This window comes from Epinephelus fuscoguttatus, linkage group LG21 (assembly GCF_011397635.1).
Source record: "Epinephelus fuscoguttatus linkage group LG21, E.fuscoguttatus.final_Chr_v1".
Lineage (NCBI taxonomy): Eukaryota > Metazoa > Chordata > Actinopteri > Perciformes > Serranidae > Epinephelus > Epinephelus fuscoguttatus.
The window spans coordinates 38,375,038-38,401,816 of NC_064772.1; the positions used below are offsets into that span (position 1 = coordinate 38,375,038).

Sequence of the window (26,779 nt, forward strand, 5' to 3'; positions counted from 1 at the left end):
GAGTGATGACAGGAGGTGAAGTGAAGATTAACGTGTAAGTGACGAAAGGAGGTGAAGTGAAGGTTAAAGTGTGAGTGATGAAAGGAGGTGAAGTGAAGGTTAAAGTATACGTGATGAAAGGAGGTGAAATGAAGGTTAAAGTGCAAGTGATGAAAGGAGGTGAAGTGTAGGTTAAAACGTCAGTGATGAAAGGAGGTGAAGTGTAGGTTAAAGTATACGTGATGAAAGGAGGTGAAGTGAAGGTTAAAGTGCAAGTGATGAAAGGAGGTGAAGTGTAGGTTAAAGTGTAAGTGATGAAAGGAGGTGAAGTGGAGGTTAAAGGGTCAGTGATGAAAGGAGGTGAAGTGAAGGTTGAAGTGTAAGTGATGAAAGGAGGTGAAGTGAAGGTTAAAGTGTAAGTGATGAAAGGAGGTGAAGTGGAGGTTAAAGGGTAAGTGATGAAAGGAGGTGAAGTGAAGGTTGAAGTGTAAGTGTTGAAGGAGTTGATGAGGTTGAAGTATTGTGCATATTCTGATGTGGTCACCTGTATGAAGTCTTTCCAGACTCTGTCAACAGTTCAGGTGTGAAACTTAACGTGTCCTAAAGTTTAAAAAGGAACAAACAGAGTTCATTAGAACACATTGAGACGGTAGCAGAAACTGGCCACCCAACTCTCCCAGTTATGTACAGGTGACAGGATCCTCACTGCTTCACTTTCTACTCTATGTTAACTCTTTACTATGTATTCATCACTTCACTGCTCTGTGTCAAAATGACTCCATTATTGTTATTACTCAGTGAAATGATCCTGCACAAGTGAAGCCTGCAGGACTCTGTTGGACAGCAGCTGCTGGTTTCATAGATGAGGAAGTAGAAATGAGTTTGGAGGAGTTTCTGATGGAAGAGGAGGAGCAGAGAGTGAGGAAAAGGAGGATGAAGAAGAGAAGGAATATTAAACCCTGGAGGGTGAAACTAAGAAACCCCAGTCTGATCACTGACAAGTTAATAAAAATGTTCAACTGAAAAACTGATAAGTGTGTTCAGATCCTCTTCACACACCAGCTGCTGCTGCTGCTGCTGCTGCTTCAACCTCTCTGGATCATCAGGACACAGCTGATCCTCTTCATCCACACTGTCCTCTCTTCTGTCCTCAGACACATCCAGGTTTGTCTTTGATGTGGACGCATCAGCTGGGTGATTAGAGACAATAACTGGACAGAAGAAGACACACAGCACATGTCAAACTCACTTTTGGACATCCTGGAGACCAAACATTCAGAAACCTGAAACAGCAACGTCCCCAGTTCAAGACGAGCAGAGCCCTTTGTAGCATGTCTCTGTCCCCATGTTTCCTGTTGGTATCTACTGACAAACCCTTCAATAAAGTCCAAATGTAGAACAACATCATGTTTAAGTCAAGACCAAGTCTAAAGGGGGTCGATACCAAGGTAAGACAGAGATTCAAGACAGTGGTGCAGCAAGACATCATGTTTCCCAACATGCAAAGCAGAACAGAACAAAGACAAAGACCTGCTGTGGTTACTGGGATTAACCAGCACCATAAAGCACACAGCAGACAATCTTCCAGTTATCCTCCTTCATGTCTGACAGGTGTAGCTCTGTATACTCTGCCAGTTACCCTGAAGGAATAAACACAAATACAGCAGTTATGTTATGAGCAGAGGTCAAATCTTCCTCCTCATCTTCTGGACTCCAGTCAATGTGACAGATGAACCTTTAACAGTGAGGAACTGAGACGTATATACACCAACACATTTCAGATACACTAATGTCAGTGAAGTGACCATTTATAGCAAATATTCACACAGTTAGATCAGTCAGAAAAGGCTCTGCTGTCTGAGGGAGCTCTCAGTGAATCTGAGCAGTGACAAGGAGAACCAATCCCCTCTTAATGAACAGACATGAACATTCAATCTGAAATCAACAAGACTAAAAACTTGGTGGCGCGTATCAGAGTCAGAGCATCAGTGAGAAGTGTCAGGTTATAATGGAGACACTGTATGAATATGATTGGATGTTACTGGTCAGCTGGTAGCCAAGAAGCTGATGGATGAGTCACTGATGCTCAGCCTGAACCAACTCAGAGCTCCAATCTGCTCTCACACCTTCAACTCTTACTGAGCAAAGTATCTCTGGACCTGAAGATACTGGATCTCTGATTGGATGCTAACTGTATCGTCCAAAACACTACCTCAGAACAACAGATAGGCTCATCAACACTGACTGACTGCAACATCTACTGACCTCAGAGTCTTCAGTCTACAGTGTGGACTCTCCACAAGATCACACAGCAGCTTCACTCCTGAATCCTGCAGCTTGTTTCCACTCAGGTCCAGCTCTGTCAGATGGGAGGGGTTGGACTTCAGAGCTGAGGCCAGAGAAACACAGCTGATCTCTGACAAACTGCAGTCCCACAATCTGAATAAAGAATAAAAGATAAAACTCCATTAATGATCCAATCAGATGTGTTCAGGTTTTAAATGTGTAGTAGAGCTTAAATTCTCTGCCCGAGCCCAAGCCCGGCCCGACACGGTCCGCGGGCCCAAGCCGGGTCGGGCCGGGACCCCCCACCCCTCTGACGGGCCCAGGACATGCAATGACAAATTGTCATTAATTTATTACGTTATTAAAAAAAAAACGATGAAAATATGGACTTACTCATGTTTAAAATGACCTGTTGAAGTGAAAAAACGAGTACTGACAGGAACAGACGAGTGGAGTCAATGTTTAAGCGGCGCGGAGAGCGCAGGAGAAATGCGCTGCCTGTGGACAGTCAAGTGCCTGTGAGTACACTTGCAGGACTTCCGTGGCACTAACGCGATCGGTGTGTCCTTAGCGTTAATTATAACAGCCAACTTACTGAAAAATGTCGGGTTTAAATCTGGCTCAGGCCCATAATTACAGTTAATTGGACGGTTAATTCCTCCTTTCTACGACTTTCTCGCTAATCTCTTAGCTGTTGTTTGCACGTTACTAGCCTTGGTAGCTACATTAGCTTTACAGTTAGCGATGGCTTCTCCCTCTGCTCTTTCTTGCTCGGTGTGCCAAATGTTCAGTTATGCCTCTGCCTCCTTTAGCGATAGTGGTAATTGTAACAAATGTAGCTTATTTGCTGCGTTGGAGGTGAGGCTTAGTGAATTAGAAGCGTGGCTCCCCCGCCATGGAAAACCATTCAGTAGCTGCGGTAGTTAGCCAGCCCCCTGGAGCCACATAGCATAGCCTTAGCCTCTGCTAACTGTCCTCCGGTAACTCCCGTGCAGCCGGGAGGTTGGGTTACGGTTCGCCAGAAGCACAGCTCCAAGCCGAAGCCCACAGTTCACCACCAGCCTGTTCACGTTTCCAACCGCTTTTCCCCACTCAGCGACACACCCGCTGAGGATAAAACTCTGGTTATTGGCAGCTCTATTCTGAGAAACGTGAAGTTAGCAACACCAGCGACCATAGTCAAATGTATCCTTGGGGCCAGAGTGGGCGACATTGAATCAAATTTAAAACTGTTGGCTAAAGCTAAACGTAGATTCAGTAAGATTGTTATTCACGTCGGCGGCAATGACACCCGGTTACGCCAATCGGAGGTCACTAAAATTAATATTGCCTCAGTGTGTGAATAAGCAAAAATGATGTCGGACTCCGTAGTTTTCTCTGGACCCCTCCCAAATCTGACCAGTTATGACATGTTTAGCCGCATGTCATCATTTAACCGCTGGCTGTCCAGGTGGTGTCCAGCAAATGATGTGGGTTTTGTTAATAATTGGCAGACTTTCTGGGGAAAACCTGGTCTTATTAGGAGAGACGGCATTCATCCCACTTTGGATGGAGCTGCTCTCATTTCTAGGAACCTGGCAAACTTTATTAGTAATTTAAATCCCTGACAACCCAGAGTTGAGACCAGGACTCAGAGTCGCAGTCCTATACACCTCTCTGAGCTTCTAGTACAGTTACCCAGCCATAGTTTTCATAGTTTTATACAAACGGTGTCTGTCCCCTGACCACCTAAATTATTTAAATCTAAAATTAAACAAAGAGGAGTTGTGCATAACAACCTCATAAAACCTCTTCTGTGACAGAAAGACAAAACAGGAGAATTAAATGCGGACTGTTAAATATCAGGTCTCTATCGTCTAAAGCAGTGTTAGTAAACGAATTAATATCAGATAATCACAGTGATTTACTCAGTCTCACTGAAACCTGGCTGTGTCCAGATGAATATGTCAGTCTAAATGAATCCACTCTTCCCAGTCATAATAATACCCACATTCCTCGAGGGAGCGGCCGAGGAGGGGGAGTTGCAGCCATTTTTAACTCTAGTCTGTTAATCAGCCCTAAACCTAAACTAGATTATAATTCATTTGAAAGCCTCGTTCTTAGTCTTTTACATCCGACCTGGAAAACCTCGCAGCCACTTTTATTTGTTATAGTGTACCGTGCTCCTGGCCCGTATTCTGAATTTTTATCTGAATTCTCAGAGTTTTTATCCAGTTTAGTTCTTAAATCAGATAAATTTATTATTGTAGGCGATTTTAACATTCATGTCGACGTTGATAATGACTCCCTGGCTACCACGTTTATCTCATTATTAGACTCCATTGGCTTCAGTCAAGGTGTACATGAACCCATTCATTGTTTTAACCATACCCTCGATCTAGTTCTGACGTATGGAATTGAAATTGATAACCTAAAAGTCTTTCCACAGAATCCCTCGCTATCGGATCATTATCTGATTACTTTTGATTTCTTTTTACTCAATTACACGCCACTCAGCAACAGTTACTATACTAGATGTTTATCAGATAGTGCTGTCGCGAAATTTAAGGAAAAGATTACACCGTCATTAAATTCAATACCAAGTCCCTCAGTAACAGAGGTTTCCTGTACCGACTTTGATCATTTTGTCGATAGCGTCGTAGGCTCGCTGCGAACAACACTTGACTCTGTAGTTCCTCTTAAAAAGAAGTTAAAAAAGCAAAGAAAGTTCGCTCCTTGGTATAACTGTCAAACCCGTAAGTTAAAACAAATATCACAAAAATTTGAAAGGAATTGGCGATTAACCAAACTGGAAGAATCTTGTTTAATCTGGACAGACAGTCTCAAAACTTATAAGAGGGGCCTCCGCAATGCCAGAGCAAACTATTCCTCAGCATTAATAGAAGACAAAAAGAACAACCACAGGTTTCTTTTCAGCACTGTAGCCAGGCTGACTGAGAGTCAAAGCTCTATTGAGCCTTGTATTCCTTTAGCCCTTAGCAGTAATGATTTTATGAGCTTTTTTAATGACAAAATTCTAACTATTAGAGGCAAAATTCATGACCTCCTGTCCTCAGATAGAACATATCTAACCTCAAACACAGCTGTAAAACCTAATATATATTTAGATTGTTTCTCCCCAATTTCTCTTCAAGAATTGACCGCAGTGATTTCTTCATCTAAATCATCAACGTGTCTCTTAGACCCCATCCCAACTAGGCTACTTAAGGAGGTCTTTCCTTTAGTTAACACTCATATATTAGATATGATCAATATATCCTTATTAACAGGCTATGTACCACTGTCTTTTAAGGTAGCTGTAATTAAACCTCTACTAAAAAAGCCCACCCTGGATCCAGAGGTGTTAGCCAACTATAGACCAATATCTAATCTTCCCTTTATGTCAAAGATCCTTGAGAAAGTAGTTGCAGACCAGCTGTGTGATTTTCTCCATGATAATAATTTATTTGAGGAATTTCAGTCAGGATTTAGAGTGCATCATAGCACTGAGACAGCACTAGTTAAAATTACAAATGACCTTCTGATTGCTTCAGACAAAGGACTCGTCTCTGTACTTGTTTTATTAGATCTTAGTGCGGCGTTTGACACAATTGACCATCAAATTCTGCTACAGAGACTGGATCACTTAATTGGCCTAAAAGGTTCTGCACTGAGCTGGTTTAAATCTTATTTATCTGATTGTTTTCAGTTTGTTCACGTTCATAATGAATCGTCCTTACGTACCAAAGTTTGTTTTGGAGTTCCGCAAGGTTCTTTGCTCGGACCAATCCTATTTACTCTATATATGCTTCCTTTAGGTAACATCATTAGAAATCACTCTATAAATTTCCATTGTTATGCGGATGATACTCAGTTGTATTTATCGATGAAGCCAGAAGAAAGTAATCAATTAACTAAACTCCATAATTGCCTTAAAGACATAAAAACTTGGATGAGCACCAATTTCCTGATGTTAAATTCAGACAAAACTGAAGTTATTGTTCTTGGCCCCAAACAACTCAGAGACTCTTTATCTGATGACATAGTTTCTCTAGATGGCATTGCTCTGGCCTCTAGCACTACCGTAAGAAACCTCGGAGTAACATTTGATCAAGATTTGTCTTTTAATTCTCATTTAAAACAAACCTCACGGACTGCATTTTTTCATCTGCGTAATATTGTGAAAATTAGGCCTATCCTGACCTGAAAGATGCAGAAAAATTGGTCCACGCTTTTGTTACCTCAAGGCTGGATTACTGTAACTCTCTATTATCAGGTAGCTCTAGTAAGTCCTTAAAAACTCTCCAGCTAATTCAGAATGCAGCAGCACGTGTACTAACAGGAACTAAGAAACGAGATCATATTTCTCCTGTTGTAGCTTCTCTGCACTGGCTCCCTGTAAAATCCAGAATTGAATTTAAAATCCTACTGTTAACTTATAAAGCTCTAAATGGTCAAGCTCCGTCATATCTTAGAGAGCTCATAGTGCCATATTATCCCACCAGAACACTGCGCTCTGAGAACGCAGGGTTACTCGTGGTCCCTAAAGTCTCCAAAAGTAGATCAGGAGCCAGAGCCTTCAGCTATCAGGCTCCTCTCCTGTGGAATCATCTTCCTGTTACGGTCCGGGAGGCAGACACCGTCTCCACATTTAAGACTAGACTTAAGACTTTCCTCTTTGATAAAGCTTATAGTTAGGGCTGGCTCAGGCTTGCCCTGTACCAGCCCCTAGTTAGGCTGACTTAGGCCTAGTCTGCCGGAGGACCCCCCTATAATACACCGGGCACCTTCTCTCCTTCTCTCTCTCTCTCTCTCTCTCTCTCTCTCTCGTATTCTATTACTGCATCTAGCTAACCTGGCCATTCTGGATGTCACTAACTCGGCTTCTTCTCCGGAGCCTTTGTGCTCCACTGTCTCTCAGATTAACTCATATCACAGCGGTGCCTGGACAGCGTGATGTGTGTGGTTGTGCTGCTGCCGTGGTCCTGCCAGATGCCTCCTGCTGCTGCTGCTGCCATCATTAGTCATTAGTCATACTTCTACTGTTATTATACACATATGACTATTGTCACACATGTATACTGCCAGATATTAATATATTATTATCAGTGGCGTCGCCTGGCCTGGGCATCCGGGGCTTTAGCCCCGAACGTTTTTTCTTAAGCCCCGGATAATTCAACCTCAGAAGAAATAATGATAACTGTACATTAACGAGCCACTAGAGAAGTTGTAGTTGTCCATTTTCAGTGAATGCAAAACAGGATGACGTCGAGACTGGTTAATCAGAGAGAGGGGTTGCGTGAAGCATCCGTGTTTTATTGGCTGATAGCCTTGCGTCACCAGGCTCTTCCGGTATCTAAACCGTTGGTGCGCTGGAGGGAGAGGTTTTAGCAACAACACGAAAGATCATGGATATAAGACGTTTTTTCAAAAACAAGGAGGCTGACTCGGCTGAGGCTCACGTCTCCGGGGAGCCGTTACTAGGAACAGGTAAATGAATAATTTAAATTCTGTTTATTCCTTCAAAATTATGTGAAACGTGTAGTGTTGGGGGGCGTGCCGGCAGAGCTGCGGGACAGTCCTCCCCGGTGATAGACGCTCTTAGGCGGGCTGAAAATCCCGGAAGGCTCGGTACGGCTGGCGACTTTTCCCACACATAAATTCAGTGATATTTTTCTCACATAAGTTACCAAAGATACTGCACACAACTACGTAACTGTTGTTATGTCCTTCTAACGTTGCTGTGTGGGTTGAAGTGTTGGCCTTTTTCTTTTTATTGTGAAAGCTGAGCTTTTTTCACAGAGGTGCAACACAACACAGTAGGGGTGGAAGGAAAAATAAAATACCAAAAATTAAACTGACTCATGTAATGTGCATTTTCTGGGGAAAATATGGCTCCTGATATAGTCTGTAGGCATCATCACTCAACTTTTTCACATGGTCTGGTGTTAAAAAAAAAAAGCAAACTAAAAATTGCAAATCATGTAACCTCTAACATTTTTTAAAAATTGAGGGGGAATATGACTTAGCTTCAGTCAAAATATTTACAAAATATTTATTTTTTTGGCTTTAATTCCTGTGTTATCTATAAGTGCATCATCCTGTTTCTATCAATATAATATAATTTTATTTTGACACATTTTGAAGTACATGTTGGCAGTATTTGGTTGTAGACAAGATGCAATAAGGCTCAAGAAAGCATAGAGCTTTTTTCCCAGGTAGGATCCCCTAGACTTCCCTATAAGGTTCTGGGCTCAGCCCCCAATGTTCTCAGTCCCAAGAAACACCCCTGATTATTATTAATTATAATATTATTAGTTTCATTAATATTGTTGTAAGCTACTGTCATTACCGTCTGTCCTGCATCTCTCTCTCTCTGTCATATTGTACCACAGTAGCCAGAACTATAACTATATTATTATTACTTTCAATAATGTTGTTGTAAGCTACTGTCATTACCTGCATCTCTCTCTCTCTCTCTCTCTCTCTCTCTCTCTCTCTCTCTCTCTGTCTCATTGTGTCATGTGAATTACTGTTAACTTATTATGCTGATCTGTTCTGTACGACATCTATTGCATGTCTGTCCGTCCTGGAAGAGGGATCCCTCCTCAGTTGCTCTTCCTGAGGTTTCTACCGTTTTTTTTCCCCGTTAAAGGGTTTTTTTGGGGAGTTTTTCCTGATCAGCTGTGAGGGTCATAAGGACAGAGGGATGTCGTATGCTGTAAAGCCCTGTGAGGCAAATTGTGATTTGTGATATTGGGCTTTATGAATAAAACTGAATAAAATTGAACATTATCCACAGAACCTATTTGACCCCACAAAGACTCCGTAGGATCAATGAATCCATTTCACATCTTTGCCCTCCATGTAAAACAGAGACAGGTAACCTTATTCACATCTTCTGGAAATCTCATAAATTCAGACTTTATTGGGGATCAATATTGGAGATTCTTCAAGAGATGATTGGCTTTGAGATCTCCTCTTCACCTAAACTAGCCTGACTAGGCAACATATCTGATATCCCTCTCTCCAAAAGAAACAAGCTTCACTTGATCAAACTGGCCATGATGGCTGCTAATAAATGTATTGCTGTATGATGGAAAAGTGCAGATCCTCCCCCTGTCTCCATGTGGCTCAAAGAAATGTCCTCGTACATGACATCAGAAAAAATCATGTTCAATCTCAAAAGAAAACCACATGTCTCTGATAAATGCTGCTCTGCTTTTAGGAGCTACATGGGAAATATTTCACAGTCTGTTGTGGGTTGATGACCACATATGTTTGACTAATGCACACGTGCATCTGTGTAGACATGTGGAGTTGAATCTCTGTGTACTAATGTGTGTAAATGTTGTGTTTATTTCACACACAGTTGGTCCTGTGTGATTATTACTTTATTTGATTCTATTCTATTGTTTAATCTTTGATATTCCACTTCTGTGTTTTCTCCTGTAAACTGCTGTGTTTGACAAAGATTCAATAAATCAACTGTTAATTAAAGAAACACAAGTCTTTGTGACTGCAGACTACATTTATACAAGAAACATGAAAATATGAACAACAGTTCATTTACAACTTTAAAGACAGAAGTTATGTTTGTACATAAATTAGGTTCAATTGTTAAACATGTAAGATCTACAACAGTAACAGAGAGTCAGTGAACTGACCTCAGAGTCTTCAGTCTACAGTGTGGACTCTCCAGAAAATCACACAGCAGCTTCACTCCTGAATCCTGCAGCTTGTTATCACTCAGGTCCAGCTCTGTCAGATGGGAGGGGTTGGACTTCAGAGCTGAGGCCAGAGAAACACAGCTGATCTCTGACAAACTGCAGCCACTCAGTCTGAATAAAGAATAAAAGATAAAACTCTATTAATAATCCAATCAGATGTGTTCAGGTTTTAAATGTGTAGCTCAACATTGCTATGTCCTAAACAATGAGCTTTTCCCTAAAATGAGTAGAGTGACTTTGTCATTGTGTTATTGTGGATCATCATAATGTCAGCCTTCAACAGACATCATCCAAATGTCACCACAACATTCATACACCTATTCATGTCAACACTGATGAATAACATGCTGCTGATCATTAGAGGATCAATATCAAATCAGACATGTTGGACTGCAAACTCTTTATTCTTTCATTTATTACATGAGCTTCTTCTTCCTGGATTTGGGAGCTCAGTAGGTTTATGTCATTCAAAGGAGAGCTCCACATTTGTTCCAGTGTGTCTTCAAACAACAGCCACATGTCATATGTACATTAACAGAGTTATTGGTGGACACAAGTTAGATGATTCTTAAATAGAGTTTGATTTGTTAGAGAACAGAAACTTTATAAAACTACATACAGTTTGTTGTTGCTCTGAATCACAAACACTATGACTGCTCTCACCTTTTTGTCATCATTACAGCAGAGAGTCTTTTTCTTCTGCAGCTTCTTTCTAAAATCCTCAAACAGACCTTGGATGGTTCTTTGTTGGGACGTTTGGGCCTGTGTTAGGCTGCTGTTTATTACCCTGAGCTCTGCTTTAATGCACACCACACCACAGCAGCTGTAGCAGCCATATCAGCTTCTGACATCATCAACATCACCACACTTCATAACTTCACCTTTATTGAGCTTTGCATTCATGTCTTTCTTGTCTTTCTCTAACCTGTCTCTCTCTCTCTGTTCACACAGAAGCTCAAAGTGTCTGCAGCCTGTTTTTATCTGCTGTCATCAGATCTTCAACAACCTCATTCATATCCCTCACACACTCTACAGCCTCATCAGTACTGACATCATCTTCACTCACTGATGGACCAGAAGCTGAAAAACTGTCCTGTCAAACTTTTCATCTCCCGAAAAACCAAATATTCAGACATTTGGAAAAACTGAAAAGTCTTCAGATTTGTGTTCAAGCAAAATCCCCAAAATATATGAACCAAAAATATGAAGCTTCAGTCAGAGAGTTGTGTTGAATATATACAAAGAACATCATAAGCTACAGTCAGTGAACTGACCTCAGAGCCTCCAGTCTACAGTGTGGACTCTCCAGTCCAGCAGACAGCAGCTTCACTCCTGAACCCCTCAGGTTGTTTCCAGTTAGGTCCAGTTCTGTCAGATGGGAGGGGTTGGACTTCAGAGCTGCGGCCACGACTTCACAGTGAGTCTCTAAGAGTTCACAGTCAGAAAGTCTGTCATGACACATTGATTACAGAATATGTTATTATAAAAGAGGACACTTTATATTGACTTCATGTATTTGATGATGAAACAGTTTGACAGATTGTGTTTTGATGAACATTTGCTCTTCACATCAGTGGTTCAGCTGATCTTATCTCACTGTGTTTGACAGGAAACAATAATTCTCATCACTCTCTCTCAAACCTGCAGACTTTAATCTGTGTGTTGCTTTAATCTTGCAGATGAAGGGAGAGATAATGGAGTTACATCCAGGCTTCCATAATGTCTGTCAGTGTGATCTGATCCCATGTCTGTCTCCACAAAGTTAGCATGACGCCATCTTGATTAGAAAACCATGTTTTAAACTCAGTGAACAATTACAGTTGGAAAGATGATCTCTCTTTGTTAGCTAGCTGCTGCTGGCTAATGCTAATGCTAATGTTAAACTTTACATAGATGTTGTTGTGTAACTTACGTTACTGATCAGTTCTCTGATCTGATGACTTTCTACACTTGTGCTGCCAAATCACTGTTATAACATTCAACATTATCACATAAGTGTCACTTGTGGCCACAGTGGCTGATTCACTGACATATTCTATTCAGTTAATCACAATAATAATAACAATAATGATGATGAAAATAACAAGTAAACAACACTTTTCAAAAACAAGTTCACAAAGTGCTTTAAAGACAGAAAACAGAATAAACACATTTAAAATAGTTTATAATAATAATCATAATAAAAAGAACATGAAGAATTCAAACTAATTAAAGCCAATTAATGAAGATTAGTCTGATGTTATTTAAACAATGTAAAGTCAAACCATTAATCTGAGCTGCATTTCTGCCGTGTGATATCCCCTAACATCCTCCATGTTCACTATGAAATGGCTCCAAAACCATCACCAAAATAATTAAATGCACAAAAGTAATTCTCTAGACCTTCAGAAATCTCCTCTGGAAAATGATACAGATCTTATTTTATACTCTTCAAATAATCAGGTATCACCTGTATGTGTGATGATATCAGACACCTTGCAGAACCTACTCAGGTAATAATAAACTGCATTCACTGATAACTGTAAAACACTGCTATATGTTGTGATGAAACCTCCAACACCACCTCTAAAGACCTTCATTAGTTTTATCAGGTTTGCACGTCGCCTCCATCACCCAAATAGGGATTGGTACCGAAACCCAGTATTAAACGGGCCAGGGCTGGAATTATTAAAGACTGTACTATTGATAAGCTCTGATGTTAACAGGTCTGCTTTTGGTGTTGGAGAAATTCACAAGATATATTTCTTGTTCATTTAGGTCACATAAACGTTATCTTGTACCGTCTTTATCTCACCAACTCTGTTCCTCATTTGCAATAAGATTAAGACGTTCGTCACTGATGCATTTTTTCTCTGATGTGGAGAAATGCAGCGTTTTCGACCTCCTACCTCGCAGTTCATCTCCCGTTACCCCGTCCACCTCAGGGATGTTATTGTCTATAATAGGAATTTATTCAGGTTTCTGAGGTTTCTACCATTTTTCCTGTTAAAGGTTTTTTTGGGGAGTTTTTCCTTTTCTGCTGTGAGGGTCCGAGGACGGAGGGATGTTGTATGCTGTAAAGTCTCTGAGCCAAACTGTGATTTGTGATATTGGGCTCCATGAATTAAATTTAAAATTGTAATTAGGTTCGAAACAACGCTGTAGCAGATACACTGTACTAACATACATAGAAAATGAAGCAATGTCAGTTCAGTTCTTCTGTTTGTTTTGAGAGACACAAAATAAGAACCGATAAGAGTTGTGTTAAAGTAGCGGATCAATAAGCAGTATGGGTAAGAGTGGTAGTAGTGTTAAAACCTTGATGATAGCCATCCCTACACTCAAAGGAAGAGAAATAAGACAAAACTGACAAATGTAACAACTATTAGAAATAAATAGAATAACTGTGTTCAGTAACTTGACAGCTAGAAACACAACCAACTGAAATATCAACATTTGAAACAGTTCAGGAACATCTGTGAAGAACTGAACTACTAATCTACACTGATTTATAATGTTAATCACATCTGGACTTACTGAGCCTTTCTGCAGTTCCTCACAGCTGGAATCAGTCTGCGTCGTCCCTCCCATGATGTGTTGTACTTCATCAGGTCCAACTCATCCAGAACCTCCTCTGACATCTGCAGCATGTAGGCCAGAGCTGAGCAGTGGATCACAGAGAGTTCCTTCACTGATCTGTTCTCTGACTTCAGGAACTCTTGGATCTCCTGATGAACTGAGGGGTCGTTCATCTCCGTCAGACAGTGGAAGATGTTGATGCTTCTGTCAGGAGAGATCTCATCACTGTTCATCTTCTTCAGGTTGTTGATGGCTCTCTGGATGATTTCTGGACTGTTGTCTGTCCGACCCAGCAGACCTTCTAACAGTCTGCGGTTGGACTCCAGAGAGAGGCCATGAAGGAAGCGAACAAACAGGTCCAGGTGACCATTTTCACTCTCCAGGGATTTCTCCATGGCTCTGCTCAGGAACTCATCCAGAGATGGGTAATGGTCTTCACTCTTTCCAAAAAACTTAGAAATCTTCTTGAGGAAAGACTTTGGCTTTGAGTCCCTTTGACTGAAGTCTGTACCCAGGAAGTGCTCCAGTACCTCTGTTTTCCTGTTGGTGTAACAGTGGAACATGTAGACTGCAGCCAGAAACTCCTGAACGCTCAGATGAACAAAGCAGTAGACTGTTTTCTGGAAGATCACACACTCTCTTTTGAAGATCTGTGTACAAACTCCTGAGTACACCGAGGCCTCTGTGACATCAAGACCACAGCGCTCCAGGTCCTCTTGGTAGAACATGATGTTTCCTTTCTCCAGCTGTTCAAACGCCAGCCTCCCCAGCTTCAGAAGAACGTCCCTGTCAGCCTCCGTCAGCTCCTGTGGACTCGTCTCATGTCCTTCAACATACTTGTGCTTCTTCCTCTTTGTCTGAACCAGCAGGAAGTGTGAGTACAGGTCAGTCAGGGTCTTGGGCAGCTCTCCTCTCTGCTCTGTAGTCAACATGTGATCCAGAACTGTAGCAGTGATCCAGCAGAAGACTGGGATTAGACACATGATGTGGAGGCTCCTGGATGTCTTGATGTGTGAGATGATTCTGCTGGACCGCTCTTCATCACTGACTCTCCTCCTGAAGTACTCGTCCTTCTGGGCGTCAGTGAAGCCTCGTACTTCTGTTACCCTGTCAACACGTGCAGGAGGGATCTGATTGGCTGCTGCAGGTCGGGAAGTTATCCAGACCAGAGCCGAGGGAAGCAGATTCCCCTGGATGAGGTTTGTCAACAGCACGTTGACTGATGACTTCTGTGTGACATCAGACACGACCTCATTGTTGTGGAAATCCAATGACAGTCTGCTTTCATCCAGGCCGTCAAAGATGAACAGAACTTTCCAGACAGCGAGCTCCTCTGCTGTGACCTTCTGGATTGTTGGATGGAAAACATGGAGCAGCTTGAGAAGACTGTACTGCTCATCTCTGATCAAGTTCAGCTCCCTGAACGAAAGCAGAATCACCAGACTGACATCTTGGTTTTCCAAACCCTCGGCCCAGTCCAGAGTGAACTTCAGCACTGAGAAGGTTTTTCCAACGCCAGCGACGCGTTGGTCAGAACCACTCTGATGTGTCCCTGTTGGTCAGGTAAGGCTTTAAAGATGTGCTGACACTTGATTGGAGTGTCATGGAGGGTCTTCTTCTTGGAAGCTGTCTCCAGCTGCCTCACCTCATGTTGGGTATTAACCTCTTCACTCTGTCCCTCTGTGATGTAGAGCTCAGTGTAGATCCTGTTGAGGAGGGTTCCACTTCCTGTTTCATCACTTCCTTCAGTCACACGTTCACATCTCCTCTTCAGACTGATCTTATGTTCATCTAAAACCTCCTGCAGACCAGCGTCCACTGGAAGACAACAACAAGGCCTCATTATAAATAGTCTTAGTTACATATCAGTAAAAAAGGAATGAAAATGGAGGCTGAGATTTTTTTAAATGTAACGACTGTTACAACACAAGAAGAATCTTGTTTTCAGACATGAAGACATCAGCAGACAGATGGACAGTCTTACTTTGTACAGTGCTGGTCTGACTGGCTGTCTGCAGTCCAGCTCTTGTTCTGGATCTTTGTCCACACTGGGGACAGGAGGAGTCTCCTGATGAAGCAGACTGGTCCCAGTATGAGGTGATGCACTGTCTGCAGAACCAGTGTCCACAGCTGGTAGAGACTGGATCCTTCAGGACGTCCTGACTCAAAGCACAGCAGGACAGCTGCTCCTCCACACAAACATCACTCCTCTTCCTCTTCCTGTGGACACAAAGACATGTCTTTTAAATACAAATCTTTCATGGGTTATTGCAGCAGAACATTTTACCATCACTGTCTGGATGATGAGATAGCAGACAGCTGCCACAATACTCAGGGCCCCATTTTAATCATGGAGGTGCAACAACCAGCACAAACTGGAAGGTGTTGGTCTCACAGAGTCCACCTGCTGTTTTGCTTCATGAACTGTATTCAAACTGAATCTGGACCAGTGGTGACTACACCTCAGGAAATTCATCAAGTCTTTGGATGAACTGAAATTTTGGATGATCCAGCTCCAGAAGATCAAGTTCAAAAGCCTTGAAATGAATGAAATCAGGAAAGGCTCCTGGGTCAGATGGTTGTTCTGTTGAATATGAGGTAGAAGAACTATGTTGACATACTGGCACCTACTTTAATACAGGTTTATTCAGAGCTCATGGAAACAGGTCAGTTTCCTCCTACACTCAATCAAGCAGTAATTTCAGTTATCCTCAACACAAGAAAGGACCTGCTTGACCCAACCAGCTGCAGGCCTGTAAGTCTAACAGGTGCTGATCACATGATATTAATGAAGATATTGGCTGTGTGCCTGGAGGACATTCTGCTCAACGATATACAACCACATCAGGTTGGATGTATAAGTGGGAGCTCGTCCTCTGATAACCTCAGATGATTGCTTCACTTGATGTGGTTAAATGAAGACTTTTGATCAGGTGGAGTTACGTCCTCTGGACTCTTTGGGATTCTGTGCTCATTCCAGTGGTGATAAGTATTCATTGACGTCCTTTTATTTCACGACTGAACTGTAACAACAAGGTAAATGGAAAAATATTGACAACAAAAGTTACGGCAGAATTTGCAGACAAATTACCGCACACTTTCTAACTTGTGAAAGAAAGAAATGTATTGAGACGTTTCAGTACGAGACCAGAGATCAGACAGTAGAGACAGTGGAGACAGTAGAGACAGTGCAGACAGTAGAGACAGTAGAGACAGTGGAGACAGTAGAGACAGTAGAGACATCGGAGACAGTGGAGACAGTAGAGACAGTGGAGACAGTGTAGACAGTAGATACAATAGAGACAGTGGAGACAGTAGAGACGGGAGAGACAGTGGCGACAGTGGAGACAGTGGAGACAGTAGAGACAGTGGAGGCAGTGGAGACAGTAGAGACAGTAGAGACAGTGGAGACAGTGGAGACAGCAGATACAGTAGAGACAGTGAAGACAGTGGAGACAGTAGAGACGGTAGAGACAGTAGAGACAGTGGAGACAGTGGAGATAGAAGAGACGGTAGAGACAGTAGAGACAGTGGAGACAGTAGAGACAGTGCAGACAGTGGAGACAGTGGAGACAGTAGAGACAGTGGAGACAGTGTCTTACTTTGTGTCTCTGGGTCCTTCATCTTCACCAGTCTGAGAGGTAAAGAGACAGTGGAGACATTGGAGACATTGGAGACAGTAGATACAGTGGAGACAGTGGAGACAGTAGAGACAGTGGAGACAGTGGAGACAGTAGATACAGTAGAGACAGTGGAGACAGTAGAGACAGTAGAGACAGTGGATACAGTAGAGACGGCAGAGACAGTGGAGACAGTAGAGACAGTAGATACAGTAGAGACAGTGGAGACAGTGGAGACAGTAGATACAGTAGAGACAGTGGAGACAGTAGAGACAGTGGAGACGGCAGAGACAGTGGAGACAGTGGAGACAGTAGAGACAGTGGATACAGTAGAGACAGTGGAGACAGTAGAGAAAGTAGAGGCAGTAGAGACAGTGGAGACAGTGGAGACAGTAGATGCAGTAGAGACAGTGGAGGCAGTAGAGACAGTGGAGACAGTAGAGACAGTGCAGACAGTGGAGACGGTAGAGTCAGTAGAGACAGTAGAGACAGTGGAGACAGTAGAGACAGTGGAGACAACAGATACAGTAGAGACAGTGAAGACAGTGGAGACAGTAGAGACGGTAGAGACAGTAGGGACAGTGGAGACAGTAGAGACAGTGCAGACAGAAGAGACGGTAGAGACAGTAGAGACAGTAGAGACAGTGGAGACAGTGCAGACAGAAGAGACGGTAGAGACAGTAGAGACAGTGGAGACAGTGGAGACAACAGATACAGTAGAGACAGTGAAGACAGTGGAGACAGTAGAGACGGTAGAGACAGTAGAGACAGTAGAGACAGTGGAGACAGTGCAGACAGAAGAGACGGTAGAGACAGTAGAGACAGTGGAGACGGCAGAGACAGTGGAGACAGTAGAGACAGTAGAGACAGTGGAGACAGTGGAGACAGTAGAGACAGTAGAGACAGTGGAGACAGTAGAGACGGGAGAGACAGTGGCGACAGTGGAGACAGTGGAGACAGTAGAGACAGTGGAGGCAGTAGAGACAGTGGAGACAGTGGAGACAGTAGAGACAGTGGAGACAGTGGAGAAAGTAGATACAGTAGAGACAGTGAAGACAGTGAAGACAGTAGAGACGGTAGAGACAGTAGAGACAGTGGAGACAGTAGAGACAGTAGAGACAGTGGGGACAGTAGAGACAGTAGAGACAGTGGCGACAGTGGCGACAGTAGATACAGTAGAGACAGTGGAGACAGTAGAGACAGTGGAGACAGCAGATACAGTAGAGACAGTGAAGACAGTGGAGACAGTAGAGACGGTAGAGACAGTAGAGACAGTGGAGACAGTGGAGACAGTGGAGACAGAAGAGACGGTAGAGACAGTAGAGACAGTGGAGACAGTAGAGACAGTGCAGACAGTGGAGACAGTGGAGACAGTGTCTTACTTTGTGTCTATGGGTCCTTCATCTTCACCAGTCTGAGAGGTAAAGAGACAGTGGAGACATTGGAGACATTGGAGACAGTAGATACAGTGGAGACAGTGGAGACAGTAGAGACAGTGGAGACAGTGGAGACAGTAGATACAGTAGAGACAGTGGAGACAGTAGAGACAGTAGAGACAGTGGATACAGTAGAGACGGCAGAGACAGTGGAGACAGTAGAGACAGTAGATACAGTAGAGACAGTGGAGACAGTGGAGACAGTAGAGACAGTGGAGACAGTAGAGACAGTGGAGACGGCAGAGACAGTGGAGACAGTGGAGACAGTAGAGACAGTAGAGACAGTGGAGACAGTGGAGACAGTAGAGACATTGGAGACAGTAGAGACAGTGGAGACTTTGGAGACATCGGAGAGAGTGGAGACAGTGGAGACAGTGGAGACAGTAGAGACAGTAGAGACAGTAGAGACAGTGGAGACAGTAGAGACAGTGGAGACAGTGGAGACATTGGATACAGTAGAGACAGTGGAGACAGTGGAGACAGTAGAGACAGTAGAGGCAGTAGAGACAGTGGAGACAGTGGAGACAGTAGAGACAGCGGAGACAGTAGAGACGGGAGAGACAGTGGAGACAGTAGATACAGTAGAGACAGTGGAGGCAGTCGAGACAGTGGAGACAGTAGAGATGGGAGAGACAGTGGAGACAGTAGAGACAGTAGAGACAGTGGAGACAGTAGATACAGTGGAGACAGTGGAGACAGTAGAGACAGTGGAGACAGTGGAGACAGTAGATACAGTGGAGACAGTGGAGACAGTAGAGACAGTGGAGACAGTGGAGACAGTAGATACAGTAGAGACAGTGGAGACAGTAGAGACAGTAGAGACAGTGGATACAGTAGAGACGGCAGAGACAGTGGAGACAGTAGAGACAGTAGAGACATTGGAGACAGTAGATACAGTGGAGACAGTGGAGACAGTAGAGACAGTGGAGACAGTGGAGACAGTAGATACAGTAGAGACAGTGGAGACAGTAGAGACAGTAGAGACAGTGGATACAGTAGAGACGGCAGAGACAGTGGAGACAGTAGAGACAGTGGAGACGGCAGAGACAGTGGAGACATTGGAGACAGTGGATACAGTAGAGACAGTGGAGACAGTAGAGACAGTAGAGGCAGTAGAGACAGTGGAGACAGTAGATGCAGTAGAGACAGTGGAGGCAGTAGAGACAGTGGAGACAGTAGAGACAGTGCAGACAGTGGAGACGGTAGAGTCAGTAGAGACAGTAGAGACAGTGGAGACAGTAGAGACAGTGGAGACAGTGGAGACAACAGATACAGTAGAGACAGTGAAGACAGTGGAGACAGTAGAGACGGTAGAGACAGTAGGGACAGTGGAGACAGTAGAGACAGTGCAGACAGAAGAGACGGTAGAGACAGTAGAGACAGTGGAGACAGTAGAGACAGTGCAGACAGTGGAGACAGTAGAGACAGTGGAGACAGTGGAGACAGTAGAGGCAGTGGAGACAGTGTCTTACTTTGTGTCTATGGGTCCTTCATCTTCACCAGTCTGAGAGGTAAAGAGACAGTGGAGACATTGGAGACAGTAGATACAGTGGAGACAGTGGAGACAGTAGAGACAGTGGAGACAGTGGAGACAGTAGATACAGTAGAGACAGTGGAGACAGTAGAGACAGTAGAGACAGTGGATACAGTAGAGACGGCAGAGACAGTGGAGACAGTAGAGACAGTAGATACAGTAGAGACAGTGGAGACAGTGGAGACAGTAGATACAGTAGAGACAGTGGAGACAGTAGAGACAGTGGAGACGGCAGAGACAGTGGAGACAGTGGAGACAGTAGAGACAGTAGAGACAGTGGAGACAGTGGAGACAGTAGAGACATTGGAGACAGTAGAGACAGTGGAGACTTTGGAGACATCGGAGAGAGTGGAGACAGTGGAGACAGTGGAGACAGTAGAGACGGCAGAGACAGTAGAGACAGTGGAGACAGTAGAGACAGTGGAGACAGTGGAGACAATGGATACAGTAGAGACAGTGGAGACAGTGGAGACAGTAGAGACAGTAGAGGCAGTAGAGACAGTGGAGACAGTGGAGACAGTAGAGACAGCGGAGACAGTAGAGACGGGAGAGACAGTGGAGACAGTAGATACAGTAGAGACAGTGGAGGCAGTCGAGACAGTGGAGACAGTAGAGATGGGAGAGACAGTGGAGACAGTAGAGACAGTAGAGACAGTGGAGACAGTGGAGACGGTAGAGTCAGTAGAGACAGTAGAGACAGTGAAGACAGTAGAGACAGTAGAGACAGTGGAGAAAGTGGAGACAGTAGAGACAGTAGAGACAGTGGAGACAGTGGAGACAGTGGAGACAGTGTCTTACTTTGTGTCTGAGGGTCCAGGTTTATCACTGAAGACTGGAGGACACTTTTTGAACCAGTCACTCTTCATAGACGCAGAGCTGAATACTCCAGACTTTGCTCTGCCCCCCTCGTCCTCCACATGACTCATCTTCACCAGTGTGAGAGGTAAAGAGACAGTAGAGACAGTAGAGACAGTAGAGACAGTGGAGACAGTGGAGACATTGGAGACAGTGGAGACAGTAGATACAGTGGAGACAGTGGAGACAGTAGAGACAGTGGAGACAGTGGAGACAGTGGAGACAGTGTCTTACTTTGTCTCTGTGGGTCCTGGTTTATTACTGAAGACTGGAGGACGATCTTTGGACCGGTCACTCTTCATACTGAATACTGAATACTCCAGACTCTGCTCTGGTCTCCTCTTCCTTCACATGACTCATCTTCACCAGTCTGAGAGGTAAAGAGACAGTAGATACAGTGGAGACAGTAGAGACAGTGGAGACAGTGGAGACAGTAGAGAAAGTGGAGACAGTAGACACACACAGTGTCATCAAACCCAGTCAGAGCTCTGCTTCTTCTTCAATACGCAGCTCCTGATATAAATATGACATTTAGTGAAATTCAAACCAACAGCAAACATTGATGGAGAGAATCAAACCATCAGCCCTAACCAGTGCAGGTCATAAAGCAAAGGAGAACATTTGGCAGCATGTTATTCAGCAGCAGTGAGCTCACACTGACACAAGTAGAGATAATTCCACTCAACTTTCCTCCACATGAGTCATGTCAACGTTTTTGTCTGAGAGGAGCTGAAAAGGAACATTTAGACGTGAATGTATAAAATGCAAAATAACATTCAGCCACTTGATCCAAGCAACACTGCTTCTGTACAAACCACACACTCAACCATCATGTCACAGTGACTGTTGCCATGGAAACACAGCTCTGAGATCAGACTAAAGCTGAGGCTGGGCTAACTGTATTAGTTCGTCAAATGGGTCCATGTGAGTGCAAAACTAAGACTGTGGAGTCCATGAACCAGTCTGAGACCTTCTCACTGTGAGGAAATGTGTCTGCACTTATTTACATCAAGCTCTTTATCAGCTCCTCCTCAGTATAAATGACCCGGATGATGATGATGACAAGCAACTCTAGCGATTCATAAAAACATATTGGTGAAATGAACGAGTTTCATGGCAGATAATGTGTTATTTTAGAGCCTCATTGTCGGTGCCCCAATCATTCCCACTGTATGGATGTACGCGGCTCTCGCAGATCTAAATATCTTCCGAAGGACTCCAAATGACACCAAACTTACCTGGGTAAGTAAACAATCGTATTTAATGCCAGAAATAAGGTCCAGGTTGTAAAAAACTGAACTTCCCCTTTAAATGTAAAATATTTGTGACTATAAAATGGTAAAAGTTAAGTTAAAACAATTAAATAGTTAAAACAGTTAAAATGGTTGATCATTGATTTATATCTTTTATTTTGACTTATGCACTGTAAAAAATATTCCACTAAGGAAATTGATTAGAGAATAATTTTATTTATGGTTTTGTATAAGCTGTACCTAATTTGTTGTTTCTGTTATGTCTTGAAGGTTTTCAACCTGATGAAATCCAACCAACCTATCACCAACACAAGAAAATAAAGCGAATGTTGAGTTGGAATGAAGGAGTTGTCCTAGTGTCCTTTGGGGTTTATGGAGCCAGGCCATTTCAAGAAAAAAGCTAATGACTTGACATGATGGGGTCATTTAAGGTCAAACATGTGATGTGGAACAAGATGAGCTGAGTTTTAGTGTCATTTCTGACTGTAGTTATTGATGAGTGTCACAATGATTACCATCAATCATCTTCTACTGTGTGGCCCCACATCAGGGGCCCAGAATGAGCTCCAGCCCTCACATGGATTATGTCACTGCTGATAAGTCAACATTAGAAAACCTGTGTGGATGTTTCAGTACTTACACACACACACACACACACACACACACACACACACACACACACACACACACACACACACACACACTCAGGCCTCATGGATCAACATCCTGATGCACACTGATTTATGAATGAATCTGATGTATGAGAGTCACTGATTGGCTCTTTGATCAGCCTTCAAACTATCAGCTCTTCTCTTTATAATCTGCGCTGCTTAAAGTGGAGACAGCCAGTTAAGTGCGTATGAGGAGGTTTTATAGCAGCGGTGCTGTCGGGGAAACACTGACCAGCTTTCACTAAATCAAAACAACTCAACCCAGTCAGGCTAATTAACAGTCCCAGTTTGCACCCTGCAGCTCTGACAGCGTTCTGGGATCAAGGTGTTAAGATAATGGAAACCGTACACGAGTGTCAACATTTTCTAAAAGCAGTAAATGTGACCCTTGAACTGCCCCTGGACCCTGATCCAGTGAGGCTGCTACATATATATTTACAATACTTGTCTGAGCCCACAAACAGCAGCAGTGAAGAGTTTGTGAGGTCGACCAAATGGAATGAATAAAAGACACAGAAGGAATCAAAGCTCTCTGTTTGAGTCTCTTACTGTGTGTCTGAAGGTTCATGACTGAAGTGTGGACGAGGATCTTTGGAGCTCTTCGTAGACAGACTGCAGATGTCCTCCTCTTCCTCCACATCACTTCTGGGAAAACAGTTGATACAACAGTTGCTGTTATTGCAGACGTCCGAACCAACATCCTGTTTGTTGGATTGATAAAGCTGAGCTGTGAACATGTTACACATGATTGTCTCTGAGAGGAAACTAAAGCAGTGTGAACCTGAAGAGCTGAGTCCTCTCTGAAGCTGCTGGACTGTTGAACACATTTCAAACTTTAATGGACATGACTGTATGAACTCTTGTGGTGACTCCACACGCTGAACCTCGGCTGTGTTTCTGCTGCTTTTAACTGAAAGTGAACGAACAAGTGGCTCCATGACAACTGGAACCAAGTTTGTGCTTGTAGCAGTTTTGGAGCGGCGACAGAGAGCCCAGGTGAAAGCACAACTTCTGCTGGTGAATCTTGAGAAAGAAATGTGACTTTCTAAACTTCATCAAAAAATGTCACACAGTGGGAAACAGGGTGTCCCAACAACCTGCTGCACAATGAGTGTAGATTTACAAGAAACAATAAAGGTTTTTTTGGACTTTATCTCTAATGTGTGTGAACAAAGTGCAGCAACTGATATTTGCTTCAGATGCTGTTGATAACAAGTAAAGAGCTGTCAGGAAGGAAGTGGGGAGGTCGAGCCGCACACACACAACAAGTCATTTCCTGAAATCGTCTTCATGTTGAGACAAGAACAACAGGCGCAAGAAAAAAAGCAGGTTTCAACGTCCTGCTCAACAAAGTGTGTGTGTCCAAAGAGGATTTGTTTGCTGTGTGTGTCTTTAGTTGTTGGGAGAATATTTGGACTAAATTCATCTTTAGAATTATTTTCTTTCTTGCTGGAATAGTTTGATCAGTTTGTTGTGTTGACTCTTGTTCTGTCTGTCCTCAGCTGTGAGCTCACTGAGGCAGCTTCCTGTTTGTCTGACAATAAAGTCCGGTCAAAGTCACACACACGCGCGCACACACACACACACACACTTCAAAATCACAAGAAGAAGAATGTTGATCTACACTCACCTGTTTTCTTCTTTCTGCTCTGTGAACCGACTGACTGAGCACTTCCTCATGATCCCCCCTCTGACTCAGTGATGCCCCCCTGTGGTGTCAGCAGACATCTTCCTGTTGGTGTCACACATCTGGACATATACTGTATATATAACACTGCAGGTGTGTCACTCACATGATGAGAGGAACACATAGTGAGCTTTCTATAATCATGAAGGAAGAGCAGAGAACTTTTGATGCAGTTTATAGGGTTAATCAGACTCCAGTTAACAGGAAGACTGTTCAGGTCACAACTTTCAAAATAAAAGCACAGCCTCAGAGCAGACCCTCCCCACTCTGTCTGTGCTCACCGTCACAGCTGGTGCGGCCTCAGTCCTCTCTCTGTTCACACTACAGCCTACACAGTTTTGTCTTTACTTTGACGTGGCGCTGCAGTGCGGTTATGAAGCGCCTCGCTTTCAGATGAACTTAAAACTGGAGAAGAACATGAGATGTTTCTGTTTCTGCTGTAGACGATGTTATAGATGTTTTCTATATTCCTATATTTTCTATATTTCTATATGATGAACAGGCTGCAGCTAGTGATGGCCAAATGAAGCCTCATGAAGCATTTTCTTTATTTTCTGAGCCCACTAGATGGCGCTCATGGTTTGAAGAGAGAAGCTCAAAGAATGGCAATTCAGTGTGCTTTCAACCTTTTGTTGAACAAAAAGCGCCATCTAGTGGGCTCAGAAAATAAAGAAAATGCTTCATGAGGCTTCATTTGGCCATCACTAGCTGCAGGTAAAACTTAAGCAGCTCAGATTAGCTGAAAAAAAAAAGAAATGTGTAAAAATCTGTTTTTAAAGTGAAAGAGCTGTAAAGTTTGTGCAGTTTGTTGGTCAACTGAAACATTCAGCATCAAAATCAGGCAACAGTCAACCTATACAGCTATTGTTCCTTTTCTTTTGACCTTTTTCTCCTGAATACTCCTGGAGATTTCTGTCACCCCAATAAAACATATTAAAGACAAAATGGTCCAAAGCCAAAAGTCCTCCAGCCTGAAAAAGCCGAGCTGCATTGTTTTTCTATAAAAAATGTAAAAGGATGTGAAAAATGATCATCCAGTTTCTCTTTAAGTATCAGTGTCCAGTTGGATAAACTCCCTTAAGTTTCAAACTTAACTTTGTCCCTTAAACAAAGTATTTCCCTCAGCTAAGGGGTTCATTAAGGAGCGCTGCATGAAACCTCTCAGGTTATCTCCTTACCTGAGTGTTTCGACTAAGGCTGTTACGGTAGTTACTGTCATAATACAGCACGGGTACACTTCAGTAACCATGGTTACGCCTTACTCACAGTGTTAGCTGGGGTTGGCTGATCGGACAAATGTCTCCGCTATCAGCGACTGGCTGAGAACATCAGCTGTTGTTTTGGAGCTGAATTCTGTTCATCTAATGTTGCTGATTCAATGATCTGCCTCTAGAGAAGAAGTGAGAGCTGCTCAGTAGGCAGCAGCTGGACAACGCAGGAAAACAGCGTGTAACGTCAGAACCAGCATATCTTCACATCTTACCCTGTGAATTAAGGATTTATTTCAACCAAGCCAGAGTTGCTGATTGTGGGAACATTAGAAGGACTAACCAAGACTGTTCTGCTGAGTTGTTTTTTTTTTGTCTTCTTTTTTTGCAGTCTAGTTTGAATAAAGTGTGTTTTACATTGAGGAAACAAGCAAAGTAAACTGGTCTTAGTTAGGTGAAAGAGACATCTCCCATAGCCAGCTGAAAAGTCCCACACACAACAAACCTCAAGACTATATATAGGCCAGGTCAAACAAACTCCGGACTTTCACCTAGGAGCCAGCTGTTCAGCTCCCGTGTGAATTTTAAGCCAAACTATGATGTTTGGGGTTTTTTTCTTCCAAAACCTAACCAAGTGCTTTTGCTGCCTAAATCTAAGGAAATCACCATAAACTCAAAGTGTTTGATCTATGTGGTAATTTTATTTTCTTTAAAAACCCTGTATGCAGAAACTGTACATTTCCAATGACAACTAAAGTGTAATTTGAAAAGACACAATGCATTTATCAAGCATAAATTGACGTGCTGTTCATAAATGTCCATAACAGACGCAGGAGGCCACCTAGGGCGTCATAGTTTGACGTGTACGTCCACTAACAAAGCGGAGGTATTTGATAAGTTGGGATGAGCAGGTGTTGGTCAGTCAGAAACAAACAAAGACAGAAAAGTCCATTAATGGGAGCCAATTACCCAGACACTGAATG

At 43.1% G+C, this 26,779-nt stretch overlaps 1 protein-coding gene and 1 pseudogene across 2 annotated transcripts in view; both read right to left on the reverse strand.

Moving 5' to 3' along the window:
• LOC125881954 (NACHT, LRR and PYD domains-containing protein 3-like) overlaps nt 1-24,694 on the reverse strand; it is a 40,236-nt pseudogene extending 15,542 nt beyond the window's left edge.
• LOC125881972 (NACHT, LRR and PYD domains-containing protein 12-like) overlaps nt 1-26,779 on the reverse strand; it is a 68,976-nt gene that overhangs the window by 15,542 nt on the left and 26,655 nt on the right. The gene's annotated exons all lie outside the window — the stretch shown is intronic.